A 16,139-nucleotide genomic window follows, 5' to 3' on the forward strand; every position below is an offset into this window, starting at 1 on the left:
TCCACAGCCTTGTTTTTATAAGTAACCACCACCACAATGCCTCTTCTTCTTCTCCTTCCTTCTTCTCCTTCTTCTCCTTCTTCTCCTTCTTCTCCTTCTTCTCCTTCTTCTCCTTCTTCTCCTTCTTCTCCTTCTTCTCCTTCTTCTCCTTCTCCTTCTTCTCCTTCTTCTCCTTCTTCTCCTTCTCCTTCTCCTCCTCCTCCTCCTCCTCCTCTTCCTCCTCCTCCTCCTCCTCCTCCTCCTCCTCCTCCTCCTCTTTCTCCTCCTTCTCCTCCTCTTCCTCCTCCTCCTCCTCCTCCTCCTCCTCTTCCTCCTCCTTCTCCTTCTCCTTCTCCTCCTCCTTCTTCTTCACATGGGTTCTGGGGGATTGAACACAGATCCTCATGATTTGGCAGCAAGCCACCATTCAGCCCTAGAGAGGATGTTGATTGCCATTTCTCCGCTTAAGTGTTGGGTTTATTTCTTCTGTGTCTATGTCACAGGGGATCCTAGAGTTGCCCCAGTGATTCCAAGGCACTTACAAACTGGCAGCGGAGCCTGTACAGCAGCCTGACCTCCAGTGAGCCTTCACACTGCCGGTCCCTCCCGCTGCCGGTCTAGGCTTCAACAGGATGCTTTTCATGTCCTTTTGGTGAAAGAAATGGGAAGCCTTCTGTTAGCCGAGGCAGTGGAGGAACTCTGCTTACTGACCTGCTCTCCACGCCTGGCTCACCCTGCTCTTCTAGCACCCAGAACCACCTGCCCAGGGATGCCACTGCCCATAGTGGTCTAGGCTCTCCCACATTAATCGTGAATCACAAAGATGCCCCAGGGCTGGAGAGATGGCTGAGAGGTTCAGAGCACTGACTACTCTTCCAAAGGACCCCGGTTCAAATCCCAACACCACATGGTAGCTCACAACTGTCTGTCACCTCAAGATCTGACACTTTTACACAGACATACATACAGGCAAAACATTAATGCACATAAAATAAAGATAAATATTCTTTTAAAAAGAGGAAAGCTTCCTAAAGAAAGAAGAAAAGGAAGGAAGGAAGGAAGGAAGGAAGGAAGGAAGGAAGGAGGGAAGGAGGGAAGGAAGGAAAGAAGAAAGGAAGGAAGGAAGGAAGGAAGGAAGGAAGGAAGGAAGGGAGAAAGAAATGCCCCCATAGACACACCCACAGGCCAATTTGAAGGGGGCAGTTTCTAAATTGAGTTTCTCTCTTTTCAGAGGATTCTAGCTAGAGACAAGTTGATAAAAACCAGAATGTCCTCAGACTAACTTAAGCTTTAAACCAGAGGAAAGTCAGGGAAAAACAAAAACAAAACAGCAAACATTCTGCTATGCCCTTGGAGGCTGGCAAGCCACAGCCAGCGTGAGGTTACTCAGTTTCACTCCTTCTGATGCTGGGAATCGAACCTAGATGTGGTAGCAGTGGCCTGACATCAGCAACCACTGCTCTAACCACCTTCCTGCTGCAGAGCCTCCATGTGTTGGTGAGGCTTCCGTGTGACCCCAGTGCCTCTGGGTGACCCCAAGAATCACAGCCACAGAAGGGAGCCCTGCCAATATAGCATGCCAAGGAACTAGACAGGAAGGTCCAAGGACTGTATCGCTAGTGCAGAAAGAGCCACTGAAAGAGAGGATGGACCGGCTTGTGCTCTAAGGTGACAAGCTGCAAGGCTGAGCATCACACCAGGTTGAGGGTCTAGTGTGTTCTTGCTGGGGAGGCTGCACTTGATGCTGAGAGCAGTGGGAGGAGCCTTAGATCTGCACCAGACATCCTCAACTTGGCATCGTGGGGCACAGATTTAAAGGGACAGATGAGGCATCCCTGCACACACATCTGATAGTAAAAGATGGAGCCACTGACTGTACAATCGGGGTCTCCAGAACCACTGCCTGCCAGGCATGGAGGTACATGCCTGGGATCCCAGGATTTAGAGGCAGAAGCAGGAGGCTCTCCACACATTCCCAGGCTAACCTGGTCTACATAGTGAGCTCTGGGCCAGCCTGCTCTACATAGTGAGTCCAGGCCATCCTGGTCTATACAGTGAGTTCCAAGCCAGCCTGGTCTACATAGTGAGTTCCAAGCTAACCTAGGCTACATAATGAGCTCCAGGCCAGTCAGGGCTATATAAGACCTTGCCTCAAAAAAGCAACAACAACAACAAAAACAACAACAAACCAACCAAAAACAACACAGGACAGGACAAGAGAAGCTGTGCCAAGTGTTGGGATATCCCTGTAAGCTCTGTTCCCAGCTTTCTGGCTTGTCCCCACTGGCCCATTGACTCTGGGAGAGTAGGCAGAGAACATATTTCTGAAATTAATTTTTTTTCAGGAAATGAGACAGAACCGGTTTCCTTTAAACACGCTCTGATTTTGCACGGCATCACGTGAGTCCAGTTTGTCTGCTACAAGGAGCTGACTCAGCCGAGAGAGGCTGGGCCAGTATGTCACTCCTGAAGCCCCGCACACAAGACATGTCACTTCCTGGTGACCAATAGGGGTGATTTAGCCCAGGGCCAGGTTGCACACGTAGATGACTTACTACTGACTGTGGGAGAGTCGGTGCCAAAGATGGTTGAGCTCAGCTCTTCCTAGGTACAGCAATGAACCCCGGGAAGAATAAGTGGGAATCTACACAAAGGATCTGAGATTGGCCTGAGTACATAATGATTTCTGTTAAAAAAATAAAAAAAGAAAATGGGTAAAACAGAAACCTAGGGAGGAAAATAGTGACAGATGGCAGAAGCCACAGCCAGCAATGGAAGGCACAGGACTGACAGCTGGCGCCTGACCAGCTTCTAAATATTTATAAACATATTCAAAAATTTAAATTAAATTTACTTACTTATGTGTGTATGTTTGCACCCGCACATGTGGAGGTCAGAGGGAAACTGGGGGGAGGGGATCTGTCTCTCCTGCCAAGTGGGTCCCTAGGATCAAATTCAAGTCACCATCCCTGCTGGCCCATGAGCACGTAGACCAGGTGTTGTTTTATGTGTGTACGATGGGGGCGAACCCATGCTACAGTGTTCACGTGCTGGTCAGAGAGCAACGTGGGGGACCTGTCCATGCCCTGGGTCTGGGAATTGAACTCACGTCGTCAAGCTTGCGCACTGTGTATTTTACCCATTGTGACATCTTGCTGGCCCATAAGCACATTTTCTTATTGAGTAGATATTTTTTCTTTTGGGCACATAATCAGAAGAGGGTCAGTCACTGACCAGTAACAACAGATGGTCCCCCCCCCTTTTTTTTTTAATTAGTGGGTTTGGGGAGGTTGAATTGGTTGGATTTTTAGCTTTTGGTTGTTGGAGTGTGTGTGTGTGTGTGTGTCTGTGTCTGTGTGTCTCTGTGTGTGTTGAGATAGAACCACACAAAGCTATCCTCAAGAAGGGTGACCCTGATCTTCTGATCCCCCTGCCTCTGCTCCCAAAGGCACCGGGATTACAGTGTACATCACCAAGCCCAGCTAGACTTTCATTTTAAGCATCATGTGCCCACTCAGCCAGAGGTCAGAAGTGGCCCAGCAGGTAGACCTGCTCTAAAGAGTCCTGTGTTCCTGAGTGGGCAGGCCAGTCCTCAGAGACTGCAGTTCAGATGCCACAGGGACTCACACGGAGTGTCGAATCCTGCTGCCTCCGATACTCATATTGATTCTGCAAGGGGGGTATTTTTAGCACCACTATTTTTATTCTGTTTTTCTTCTTGATATGCTGAGGATGAGATCCAGGGCCACACACGGGCACTGCGTTTTCATTATTGTAATCGTCACTATGAGACAGGCTATCACATAGCCCTGGCTGGCCTCAAACTTAGCTATATACACAAGGATGACTTGCAGTTCTGATCTTCCTGCCTCCACCTCCTTAGTGCTAGGATTACAAGAGTGTGCCACTCCACTGGGGTTTATGCCCTGCTGGGAAACACAGGTAGGGTCTACATCTTCAGTTCCTGTTTTAAGAATTATTTAATTTAATTAGTTTATTGTTTTGGAGAGAGTTCCATTGAGTTACTCAAGCTAAGTCTGGAGATGTAGTGTAATGGAAAAGTACCCAGTTCCCAAGCCTCTATCCTCACCGATAACAAAAGAAGGTTGCCCAAGGTGACCTCAAATGTGCAATCCTCCTGCCTCAGTATCTGAAGTATCTGGGGCCATAGACATATGCCCCATGTGTACCCAGCCAGCATCACTGTTTTTACATTTAAAGAGAGAAACTGAGGCCCAGAGAGGATAAGACATTTTCCCAAGGTCACACAGTTCAAAGTAGCAGAGAAGCAAATAAATAAATAAATAAATAAATACCGATCTAATGAAATCTTACCCTCTTTCTAAATCAGTGGTTCAGGCTATATCGCTATCTCCTGGTGTCTCTTGAGAAAAGAGCTTTCCAGTGGACAGTCAGCAGAAGGGCTGGTGAAATCAGCATTGGCCTATACAGCTGAGAGTGCTAGATGTCTCCAATTCCCCTTGGCTACTGTAACAAATTGCCAGGAGCTGCTGCAGGGCTTAGAGTAAGAAGGTTACAGCTTTGGAGGTCAGGTACCAGCTTCTCCCAGGCTAAAATCAGTAACAAGTGTGAAGACCCTTAGCAAGTGTGAAGACCCTTCTGGGCTTTCTACCACGTAATCTATTCCTACCATTTCTAGCTCTTCTAGACCACTAACATCCCTTGGCTGACACGGGGCCCTTTTCAGAAGCTTTACCTGATTCCTTCTCCTACTGTAACATCTCAGATACGACCGACCCTCCTACCTTCCACTAATAAAAGCCCCTGGGACCACTTTAGATGACCCCGGTCTCCACATTCACGGCTTGATCACACCTGCAGTCTACCCTCTAAGGTCCTAGGTTCCAGAGACTGAGATGTGAACACCTTTGGGTGGCCATTCTTCTGCCAGCTCTTGGACACTCCTGACATGGATATTCAAAGCCAGGCTCCTGCAGAGACCCTCGGCTTAAATCCCAACTTCCTCAGTGCTGGCAGATCCAAGAATACAACTCTCCTCATTTTATGAGGCCTCCCCTGAAAGGCCAGAAGGCTCTTTCTCTTAGTGCTCTGTGAATGTCGGATGTTTGCTGCACCAGATTCAGTAGATGGTGACCATTATCCAACCCCAACGTCCTGTGGTAATAGATGCTCTAGTTAGGGTTACTGCCGCTGCAATGAAACACCATGACTCACTCTCTCTCTCTCTCTCTCTCTCTCTCTCTCTCTCTCTCTCTCTCTGTGTGTGTGTGTGTGTGTGTGTGTGTGTGTGTGTGTGTGTGTGTCTGTGTGTAGGGGGTATTTGGCTCATGCTTCTACATCACTGTTCATCCTTGAAAGAAATCAGGCAGGAACTCAAGCAGGGCAGGAACCTAGAGGCAGGAGCTGATGCAGAGGCCATGGAGAAGTGCAGCTTACTGGCTTGTTCCTCATGGTTGTTCTGACTGCTTTCTACAGCACTCAGGACCACCAGTTCAGGAGTCCCCACAATGGACCACACACTCCCCTATTGATCACTAATTAAGAACACGCCCTACAGACGTGCCCACGGCCCAATCTTATGGGGGCATTTTCTCAGTTGAGGTTCCCGAGACAAAGATGACTATAGCTCGTGACAAGTTCACATAAAACTAGACAGCACAACAGGTAATAGAAAGTCACTGTTTGGGATTCACATCTTTGGATTTTTCCCCTAAGGACACAAGCCGTGGGCCCTGGTGAACTGGGAATGTGCTGGGATAAGAAGACAGGCAGCTCCTGTGTGGGAGATGCAAGAGAAAAAAAGAAAGAAAGAAAGAAAGAAAGAAAGAAAGAAAGAAAGAAAGAAAGAAAGAAAGAAAGAAAGAAAGAAAGAAAGCACATTAAGGCAGAGGGTTGGACAGGATGCACAGAGCACACTTCCTTTGCTACTCTGGTTTTTCTTTTAGCTCAGCTTTAGCTGTTAAGTCCTTGGTCTCTCCCCACTTAGAAGCGACGGACCTGCCCAGCTAGATTAGATGCGGAGTAGGGGCGGGTCCGGGGTTGGATCCCGGCATGGAAAAGTACCAGTATTCCTTGCTTCCACCGTTGGGACTGTCTGAATGACCGGCTTCCAGTCAGTCAGGGTGAAATGCAAACTATAGGCCTGGGCTGTGAAGGGTTGAGGGGGCTTATGGGAGACTGTTCAGGGGTGATGGGTAGGAACCCAGTCAGGGTTCAGAGTTAAGACGTGACATGTCAGCAGTTACTCTTGTGCTCTGACCCTGTTTCCAAAAAAAAAAAAAAAAAAAAAAAAAAAAAAAAAAAAAAAAAAAAGCCTTTTGCACCTCCCAAACCACAAGTTATTCCCAAATAATCCCTTGCTACCTATTAGTGCAAATAAGAAGTAGCAATGTACAGAGCGTGATTGAACTCCGGAAGTATACGGCTCGGTGAATTTGCCGATCAGGAGTACCCAGGAATTCCAAGTGAACTTGGCTGCAGCCAAGCTGTGCGGCTTATCCAGAGAGCGGTCACCCCCCAGTAGGAGGCGCTTTTTGACCCCAGACGAATTCTCTGACACCCGGCTGCCCAGGGACTTCTCAGTCCTTGAACTTCAAACAGCTGGGCGCGCACCCACGAAGCCACCCAGGTCGGAATTCAGAGCTGGCAGGGAACACAGATCCGTGCCTGGAGTCGTGGGGTTCCCAGGCAAACTTCCAGGCAGGTGAGGCACCGCTCAATTCACACACCCTCCCCGGCTCCAGGCGGAGGGAGAAGCCAGCCTGTGATTCGCTGGAAAGTTTTCTGCCAAGCTGGGAACGCGCCCTTACGGGGACACTCCCGAGATAGGCTAAGACTCGAAGCGGCGATCCCTCCAGGACACCAGACAATGGGGAGCTGGCCTAGAGCATGAGCTGAGAGGCTGGGAAAACTTTGCTTCCTTCCTCCTTCCCTCCTCCGCCCATCACTGGGCTGGGCGGCCGGGAGTCCCCGCAACGCGGCCTGAGCGCACAGGAAGGTGAGTTTACAGCCAGGTGAGGTCGCCGAACAGGGACTCCCAGCTCCCATTATCCCGCAAGTGCCCCCCTAGACAGTCATCCCCCAGCCGCAGAGTGGGAGGTCCGGGACCCTGCACTGCTGTGCCCAGTGCCAGGCCCTCCAGCCTGCTCCGCCCCAGGGTCCGGGTCCCCGCCTGGTGGCGTAGGGCGCAGGGTGGGCAGGTGGGCGGCGCCTCCTGCGGGCGCCCTCGGTCCCTCCCTCCCGCTCTCGGCGCTTTGGGCTGTGCTGGCTGAGCACCACAGAGGTCCCCGGGCTGCGTGCCCTCTCCACGCCGTGCTACCAGCTCCTGCTCCGAGGCCCGCGATTGCCTGGGGTGGGGGTGTCGCGGAACCCCCAGCCCCGGGCCTCCGGACAGAGACCTAGCGTGGCCCTCTGCCTTCGGGGTGAGTCTGCGTCCTCGCGCCGTAAAGTGTATGGTAGGGCCCCGGCTAGGTATCCGCGCGTCCCGGAGCATCGTGTCGGACACGTTCCCCAGGGAACTCCGAAGCCCCGCACCCTCCGCAGCCGCACCCGGCCCATGTGGGGTGCTCCCGCCTCCCCGCGTCGCTCTGGCTTCGGCCTCGGGGGCCCCCTGTTGGCGGGGACAGGTGGCATCCGTTGTGCCTGGACAGAGGCACCTGGGCACTTTTTGAGAGAAACGAACTTGGATAGAGCACTGAGCCGGCCGCACAAACCCTTGTCCTTGTAATGTGGGAGTGGACACTACGTACCCTTATTTCCTCCTGACTGTTACCGGATTAAGAAGCAGTCGAGGTGTGGAGAGCCAGGGGTCCTCCAGGATCCTCGGTTTCTTCTCCTGTAAACTAGGGGAGAGCAAAACACCTATGACCTAGTAATTTTTGTGAGTATTGGGGGTGCATTTGAGGAGGAAACACCTCCTCAAGGGAACATCAAGTCTGATGATCACGTTGGCCACTTTAAGAGAGGGAAGGAGCAGGAGACCTGTCTCGGAAGCTGCGATGGGGACCCTGCAAGGTGGTGGGTTGCTCCTCTGAAGACGCAGGCGGCCCTGAGCCAGGTCCTTGGCCAATATGGGAACTTAGAGATGGAAGTCGGGAGCCGAGTGAAGGGGCAGGACCCGGGTAAGCTAAGCAGGCTTGCAGGGGCAGGGATCCCCACCTGTCCTTTCCAGGGCCTCCTCTGGCTGTTGTTTTGAAGGCTAACTTGAAGGTTGGCTTCTTAAGAGAAGGCTCACACAGCTTCCCCCACTGAGACCTGTCACTCCAGGGTCCTTGGGGGAATTACTCCTTTCCAAGTATCTCCCTCAGAACCAGATCACGGGTTCCCCCAACCCAGACGGAAAGAAAAGGGTGGCCAGAGAGAAAGACTCGTGGCAATACTGTCGGCCATTGGGTATCACCCAAGGCCAAGCCTGCCCAATCAGGAAGTCATTGGTAAATATGACAAGGGCTGTGTGAGGGACAGTGAACAGTCACTTCACCCCCTCTGAGCCTGTCTCCTCCTCCAAGATGAGAGCGCCGACCTCCCAGACTGCAATAAGGCTTTGGTGGCACAGATTCTGTAGTTAATATATTGGGGGCTTAGAGAGAGAAGAAAGTGGGTACTGGTGTAGTCATCAGGACGTTGGATCCCTGGGGGACAGGAGATGACAGGAACAATAACATGGAGGTCTATAGGTGTGTGAATGTGCCAGGCAGGGTACCATTAGGGTAGTGTGCGTGGGCTTGTGAGTGGGTTGAGGAGAAAGTTAGAGGTCTAGGTGTTTACGATGAGATGGACTGGACAGGAAGTGGGTGGGAGCATCCCAGAGAGGTGAGCAGAGGTAGACCAAGCATATTGTGTAAGCCAGGAGCTACGGAAGGTGGATAGCATGGACACACGTTCTATCCTAGGTCTTAAGGCAGGGGAGTCGTCTGATAATTCTGGTGTGTGTGTAGGGGGGGTCACATGGTAGAGTACTTGCTTGTCATGTGAGGCCCTGGGTTCCATCTCAGGCATCGAACAAGTCACAGCAGCTGCAACTAGACATTCTTAAACTTAATTCAAAAAGACAAACAGGAGCAAGAAAGCTGGCTCTGGACAGTAGAGACACTGAGGGGCACTGGGTAGGAGACCATACAGGAGGCAAGGATTAACTTGTGACTTTCACATGTGACTGATGATCCAGGGCAAGATTCCTGGACTCCATGGGAGGCCCAAATGGCTGCTCTCTTTCCCACCAGAGATAGAAAGCTCCATGGGCTCCCAGGATGTTGGCAGGGCCCTGGATCCCGGACCCTCCAGCAGTTGCTTGAGTTCCTGACGTCACAGGTTCAGGGCCTTCTCTGGCTACAGGGGGAACAGGAGAGGCAGCTCCTCTAGGAGCAGCTTGGCCTTTTGGGTTTTTTTGGGGTGGGGCTCCAGATGTACACCAACATATTTCTGCAATTTTTTTGCCCTTCCCAGTTCTGAGGTCTGCAGGGAGCCTTTCCCATATCTTGTTGCAGTTGCAGATCAAAAAGAGATCCCAGGGCGGGATTCTAGGGAGTCAGAGGCGCTGGGAAAGTTCCAGTTGCTTCTCTCCACGGGGTGTGAGGAATCTGTATCTGGCCTGCTGCTTGCTTTCACTTTTATGGTCAGCGCCCTGGCACTCAGGGAGACATCCTGCACTTAGCAGCCTCAGGAACTAAGTGTGTGAAAGCTTCACATTGCCTAGAGGCAACAGGAGGGTCCTGTCCTGTAGCAGGCGGAGAGGAGCTTCCAGCTGTCCAGACATCACATTCATGGGACCCATGTAACTCAGAAGGACCAGAGACCTGTGCAGCAGGTGGTTGTGCACCAAAGCCTAGATTCCCTTCTGGGGTCCTTCATGCGATCCTAGGGGGAGTGGCCACATGGAGGACAAACTGAGTGATTTCATAGTTTCTGGGTCTTTTTGGGCATTCCATCGAGTCCTGCACCTCCCCAGCTTGGACAGGTGGCGTAGCCTAGCCTGGCCTGACAGTATCTTTTTTTTTTTCCCTAGCCCTTGGCACCAGGCCTCCTCTCTTGGGAGCTCTTGTTTGGTTTTCTTTCCCTGCCACAGGCCAGGCTGCCTTGACCATTTCCAGATGGTCCCAGACAGGGGCCAGAAATCTGACAGATGGGTCTATGCTAAGCTGTTCCAGCTAGCACACCTTGGGTTGGTTCCTAAATCCCCTCTCTCAAGCCCTAGTCCTGTCTCAGAATGCTTGGCCCTGGCACACTGCCTGTTGCCGTTCAGCTGTTCCCTCTGGCTCCTGTGTCCCCTGGCCTAGATTTACAGGCTCAGCCGTCCTCACATTTGCATGCTGGTCACTTTAGGACCCAGGATGTTGGAACCAACGGGGGCTGGGGGGGGCCTTAGCTTCAGAAGTCCAATCTCCTAATCTTACAGATGGGGAAACTGAGGCCTGAGAAAAGGGAAGGGCATGCCTGAGATTAAAGCCAGGACCACACCTTGATTTTGCCACTTCTATCTTGGATGATTTATTGTTATATTTTATGTTACTATTTATTTACTATTAGTGTGTATGTGCAGGTGTGAGCATGCCAAAGCATGTGTGTTCGGGCCAGAGGAAAACTTTTAGGACTCAGTTGTCTCTCCTTCCATGGTTTCTGGGGATGAGAACTCAGGTCACCAGCCTTGGCAGCCAGCACCTTGACCTGCTGAGCCATCTCACCAGGCTGTCTTGGATGTTTCTCAGGAACCTTATGTTTGTTTGTCTGTTGTGAGACAATCGCCTATAGCCCAAGCTGGCTTTGAACTCTGTATGCTGAGGGTGGCTTCTGGTCCTCCTGCCTCGCCTCCTGAGTACAAGGACCACAGACATCCAACACCAGGCCCAGGTTATGTGGGGCTAGAGCTGGGGCCCCTTGGGTTTGCCACTTTCAGATTCCTCTGCTCACTGTCATCTGGGAGGGAGCTACTGGTGACACGTGTCTGACACTCCCTCATCCACTGAGCCATACAGGTGTCTCTGCATCTGCAGACTAAGGAAACCACTGCTTCTCCAGATGGCAAGCACACATTGACTTGTAAGGACAGGAAAGGACAGTGTCATAGACCCAGCGACACTGGCTGTAAAGCCGATTGACCTTACTCTGCAGTGCTACAACTGGTTTTGCATTCCGAAGTATTATGTTCTGAAGGGACAAGTTTTCTCCTACACACCTGACATGCTGGACTCATGTCCTTCTACATGGTGGCCGTCAGCAATTCAGGAGTCTGTACAAAGCTCCTCAGGCTTTTAGGGTCAGTTCAGTCAGGACACTGACTTGACTCAAATTCTCTAACACAATCAAGGTGCACAGGGTTTCAGGGTCCAATCTTCTGTGAGTGTTAAGGAGACATCTGATCCTCACGAGGTCTTTAGAAAGAGGAGGGTGGCATCTGGATGGAACTGGTGGGAGCCAGGGTCACACAAAGGAAGAGTCTAATTTTAGCTGTGTTCATTTTAAGCCAGCCAGTGGTACCACCCCTGATCCCATGGCTTTCCCCAAACTAGGCATCCCTGGGGTGTCTAAAGGAGATCCTTAGCCTGTCTGATTTGGGCTTCCTCATTTCAGTCCTTCTCAGAAGCAGGTGGCAAAAGTGGAGCCTGAAGTGACTAAGACTTCAGTGACTAAGACTGGATGATCCCTGGGCTTTACTGGCTTCTAGTTTAGCTGAGGAAAAAAAAAAAAAAGGAGCCCGAGGTTCAGAGAGAGACCTTGACTAAAAGAATAAGGTAGAATGGCCGGGTGGTGGTGGCGCACGCCTTTAATCCCAGCACGTGGGAGGCAGAGGCAGGTGGATTTCTGAGTTCGAGGCCAGCCTGGTCTACAGAGTGAGGTCCAGTACAGCCAGGGATACACAGAGAAACCCTGTCTCTAAAAACCAAAAAAAAAAAAAAGAATAAGGTAGAAAGTGACACACGGAGCCCTCTTCTGCTCTCTCCACATGTGCACTGGCACACACACACACACACACACACACACACACACACAGAGGCACATAGCACTTACATGGACACGCACACACTTTAAAGATTTTTTTTTTAAAAAAAAAGTTTTTTTAAAGAATCAAAGGCAAGATAAAATATGCAGAGAAGTTGCTTCCTGGGCAAGTGACGCAGGGAGGTCCTCCTCCAGGGGACAGACTTCTGGGATGGGACACGGTTATACACTGAAAGTCCTGAACAGACAGTGGGTGTTTTCCAGCCTGATGCTTATACACTGTGGGTAACATCTTTTATTTGTTTGGGTTTATTTTATATTTTGAGACTGGGGGCCTTGTATCCCAGGCTGGCTTTCATTAGCTCTATAGACAAAGACGACCTTGAATCCCCGATCCTCCTGCCTCTACTTCTCCAGTTCTAGGGTGACACTCATGTGCCACCGGTTTATATAGCATCTGATCAGTGGGTTGGATGGTCAATGAAGTGTTCTTGCCCTATCTTTTTAAAAATGAATGAGAAGAAAGACTAGAAAGCTATATGCACAAATTTTTTAAAAAAACATTTTATTTATCTTTTGTCAATCTTGGAGGAGTTGTGGGGAGGGTCTATAGCTGCCATGTTTAGTTTATGGAGGTCAGGGGATAACTTACAGGAGTTGGCTCTCTCCTTCCACCCATGTGGGCCCCAAGGATCAAACTCAGGTCAGTGGGCTCGGTGACAAGCGCCTTTACCTTCTGAGCCAATTCAGTGGCCCATGGAAAGTACTTTTTATTAAATTTCATTTATTATTATTATCAGTATTATTATTATCAGTAGTAGTAGTAGTATTTTGAGACATATTTTCACTATGTAGCCCTGGCTTACCTGGAACCCTATGTAGACCAGGCTGGCCTCAAACTCACAGAGATCCTCCTACTTCCCTGGTCCTAGGATTAAAGGCAAGTGCCACCACTCCCAGAATATTTTTATCAATTAAAAAATACATTTATCACTATTATCATCATTATTATTATTATTATTATTATTATTATTATTATTATTATTGTGTTGAGAGAGAACAGGAGAGAGGGAGAAAGGGAGAGAAGAAGAGAGGGAGAGAGGGAGAGAGGGAGAGAGAGAGATGGGGTACACTCATTCTTGTTACTGAGATCCAAGGACAACTTTGCAGGAGCGGCTTCTCTCTCTCCTTTGCCATATGGGTCTCATGAAACGCAAAGCCTGACTTCACAGTATACATGCCCTGGGTTCAGAAGTTCCCTTTTAAAGAATTCAGAGACCTTCAAAGTAAAATGTGTCACCAAGTAGAACACCATCAGGTTTGGTCTCACTGCACCTACTTTGGCCCGCTGATCCATCTCAGGCCCAGGAAAAGTCTGTCTGTGAGTGTGGTCTGAGCCATGTTGGTCTCTGCAGTGAGAGCTTTGAGCAGCCCTGCTCCAGGACAGAGTTCAGGGGTGGGAGGCAGGGCCAGCAGGAAGGAGGAACTGCCTGCAAATGTTCCACATCTACCTTGGCTGCTGAAGGTTCCTGTTGAAGACTTTCAGAGACCTTAAAAGTCAAACGTATCACAAGGTGGAGAACCAGTCTTGATGCAGCCTCTTCAGTTCTTCTTAAAAGAAACAGAGGCAGGGATGGGTAGGTGCCAGGCCTCACTCTGATGAGGGTTTCCAAGTGGTGGCGTTCCAGAGGAGGCTAGGGAGGCAGTGTGAGGCAGAGAGCTGGCCTGGAACTCACATCGGCAGCACAGACTCTACTGGCTGAAGGCTACACTGAGCATGCACTAAGAACACTCTTTAGGAAAGCCCGCTGCTATCTGGCAGCAACCCGGCTTATAATGCTGACAGAAAGCGTCACTTTGTCAGGGCTGGAGAGATGGTTTAATGTTAAGGGTCCTGACTGCTCCTGCAAAGGACCTGGGTTTGGTTTGGTCCCCAGAACCCACATGGCAGCTCATAACAGTCTGCAACTCCACTTCCAGAGGATCTGATGTCCTCTTCTGGCTTCTTTGGGTACCTACACACACGTGACACACACATACATGAAGCACTCCCATACAAGTCATTTAAAAATAAATCTGTTTCTAAAAGCACACTTGGTTCAATAGTAGCAGTTACCCAGCACCCAGGCATAATAACCCTACTTCCTGTTTCGTTTCTACTTCCTCCCCTCCTCTTCCTCCTCCTCCTTTTTAATATTCTCTTTTCTTTTTTGAGACAAGGTCTTATATATCCCAGGCTGGCCTCAAACTTGCCAAGTTACCCAGCACGACCTTGAACTTCTGAACCATCTGCTGTGTGGGATTACAGACATACCCTCCACACCCAGTTTAGGTGGTGCTGGGGCTCAAACACAGAGCTTTGTACAAGCTGGGTAAGCTCTCCTCCAGTAAACGGTATTCCAGTCCTTTTCTGTCTGTCTGTTTGTCTGTCATCTCTCTGCCTGCCTGTCTGTCTGTCTGTCTGTCTCTCTCTCTCTTTTTCCCTCTCGTGTGTGTGTGTGTGTGTGTGTGTGTGTGTGTATGTGTGTGTGTGTGTGTGTGTGTGTGTGTGTGTAGAATTTTGTAGATGACAGACAACTTCCCAAGACTGTCTTTCTGGCCTAAGAGGACCAGGACCAGCCTAACTTCACCCAACATATAGTGGTGGAACCAGAACCCAAACTTCCCATCGTGGGCCAGTACCTTTGAGATCATGGTCTCATGTAAAATACAGTTCTGAAAGTCTCCAGAAGGTTCTGGTGTGTTATCTGCAGGAGACTTGGGGTGATTGGTGGGGCTAAACCCTGGGCCTTGTATATGGTAAGCCACTAAGGTACAGGCCTCAGTACTTTCGGTGAAATCTCACATTTTGGCCAGCTTCCTCTTTTCATTAGGTCTAGACAGAGGCTGAGAACTGACTTACCCTCTTTTCATGAGCTTTCCCTGCCTCTACACTCTGGCTTGAGTAGGGTGTAGACCTGGACTGTTGGTATTGGTGGAAGGAACATGATGTTTGGTTGTTTTGTTTTGTTTTGTTTTGTTGAGAGGGGGTTTCTTTGAGTAGTCTTGGGAACATTATTTATAAAAAGCTTTTCTCGAACTTGAAAAGCAATCTGAAGAGTCTTCAGGTCATTTGTGCCATGAACTGCAGTTTGCGGTTGGGTAGGAATGGCCTCTGGGCAACTCTTATTTTCAAACGATCAGCCGTGCAAATGGTTGTCTGGGTTCCATGCCTAAGCATATGTAAGGATATTTGCATAAACAAATTGATAAACAAATGCACGGTTACAGTCTTTAGTGACTGAGTCTGCTGTCAACAGGGATGCAGTCCCTGCCCCCAGGGATGCAGCCTATGGTCCTGAGGTAGACAGTGGGGAATGAACCATGTGATTGGAATCTGATCAGAGGACCCAAGACCAGGAGGGAGGAGGGGTTAGCTCAAACCCAAAGTGCAGGAAAGAGCTTTATTTTATTTTAGAGACAGCACCTCATGTGGCACAGGCTAGCCTAGAACCACATAGCTGATGATGACCTTGAAGAGCGCTGAGATATCCCGCGGCACACCTGCTTGAGGGAATGCTGGGAATTGAATCCCAGGACCTCATGCTCGATAAGCAAACATGATGTCTACAGTGCTAGACTCCCCAGGGAAAGGAGGCTTAAAGAAGTGGAGTCTGAGTTGAACTGGGAAGGGGACCAAAGTTCGGGTGTCTGCAAACAACCCAGTGGATACAGCAACCCGTGCAAAGCTCCGGAAGTAGTAGGGTTAAGTTCACAAGGGCCCATAGAGCTGCCAGGGTGGGGTGGGAAAACCTACAGAATTTCCTTCCACAAGTTATTATAGTGGTGGCAGTTCCTCCCCAAAATTAAAACAGAGCTGCCATACAATCCAGAAGCTCCACTTCGGGGTATATCCCCCAAAAGAGTATGTCTGAGAAGAGACATTTGTATGTTGTGCTCATGGCTGTCTGTGAGAGCTAAAATGTGGGAGAGGCATTCACTGGCAGATGGGTAAATACACAGAACGTGGCCCATGCATATCCTTCAGCCTTCAAATGGGAGGACCTCTGGCACAGGCTGCCTGAGGACTTCATGCCAAGAGACAAAAGCCTGTGAGAAGACAGACAGGGAGGGGGTTGGTTCTTAGTGGGCAGAGCGTGCCTTGCAAACTTGAGGGCCTAAGTTCAGATCCTCAAGGCAGAAGAGGAGTGGATTGCTGCTTTCCGGGGGCAAAGGGAGAGAGACCGTGAGCTACCCTGTGCTGG

The 16,139-nt window shown here is 50.0% G+C and overlaps 1 protein-coding gene and 1 long non-coding RNA gene across 3 annotated transcripts in view; one reads left to right on the forward strand and one right to left on the reverse strand.

Moving 5' to 3' along the window:
- Nucleotides 1-335: 335 nt before the first annotated feature.
- On the reverse strand, nucleotides 336-8,404 carry LOC143442295 (uncharacterized). Its single transcript, XR_013110338.1, has 3 exons — nucleotides 8,119-8,404; nucleotides 7,710-7,802; nucleotides 336-625 (listed from the first exon to the last, which is right to left on the reverse strand). It is a non-coding gene; the product is annotated as an uncharacterized LOC143442295 (long non-coding RNA).
- Tmem51 (transmembrane protein 51) overlaps nucleotides 6,598-16,139 on the forward strand; it is a 51,220-nt gene continuing 41,678 nt past the window's right edge. Inside the window, exon 1 of one of the 2 annotated variants that reach the window (XM_076933800.1) lies at nucleotides 6,598-6,958. The gene's annotated coding sequence lies outside the window, so the exon portion shown is untranslated. Of the gene's footprint in view, nucleotides 6,959-7,181; nucleotides 7,383-16,139 lie in introns of those variants that run through there. The other variant, XM_034504137.2, reaches the window with a different exon arrangement.

The sequence above is a fragment of the Arvicanthis niloticus genome, chromosome 5, assembly GCF_011762505.2.
Source record: "Arvicanthis niloticus isolate mArvNil1 chromosome 5, mArvNil1.pat.X, whole genome shotgun sequence".
Classification (NCBI taxonomy): domain Eukaryota; kingdom Metazoa; phylum Chordata; class Mammalia; order Rodentia; family Muridae; genus Arvicanthis; species Arvicanthis niloticus.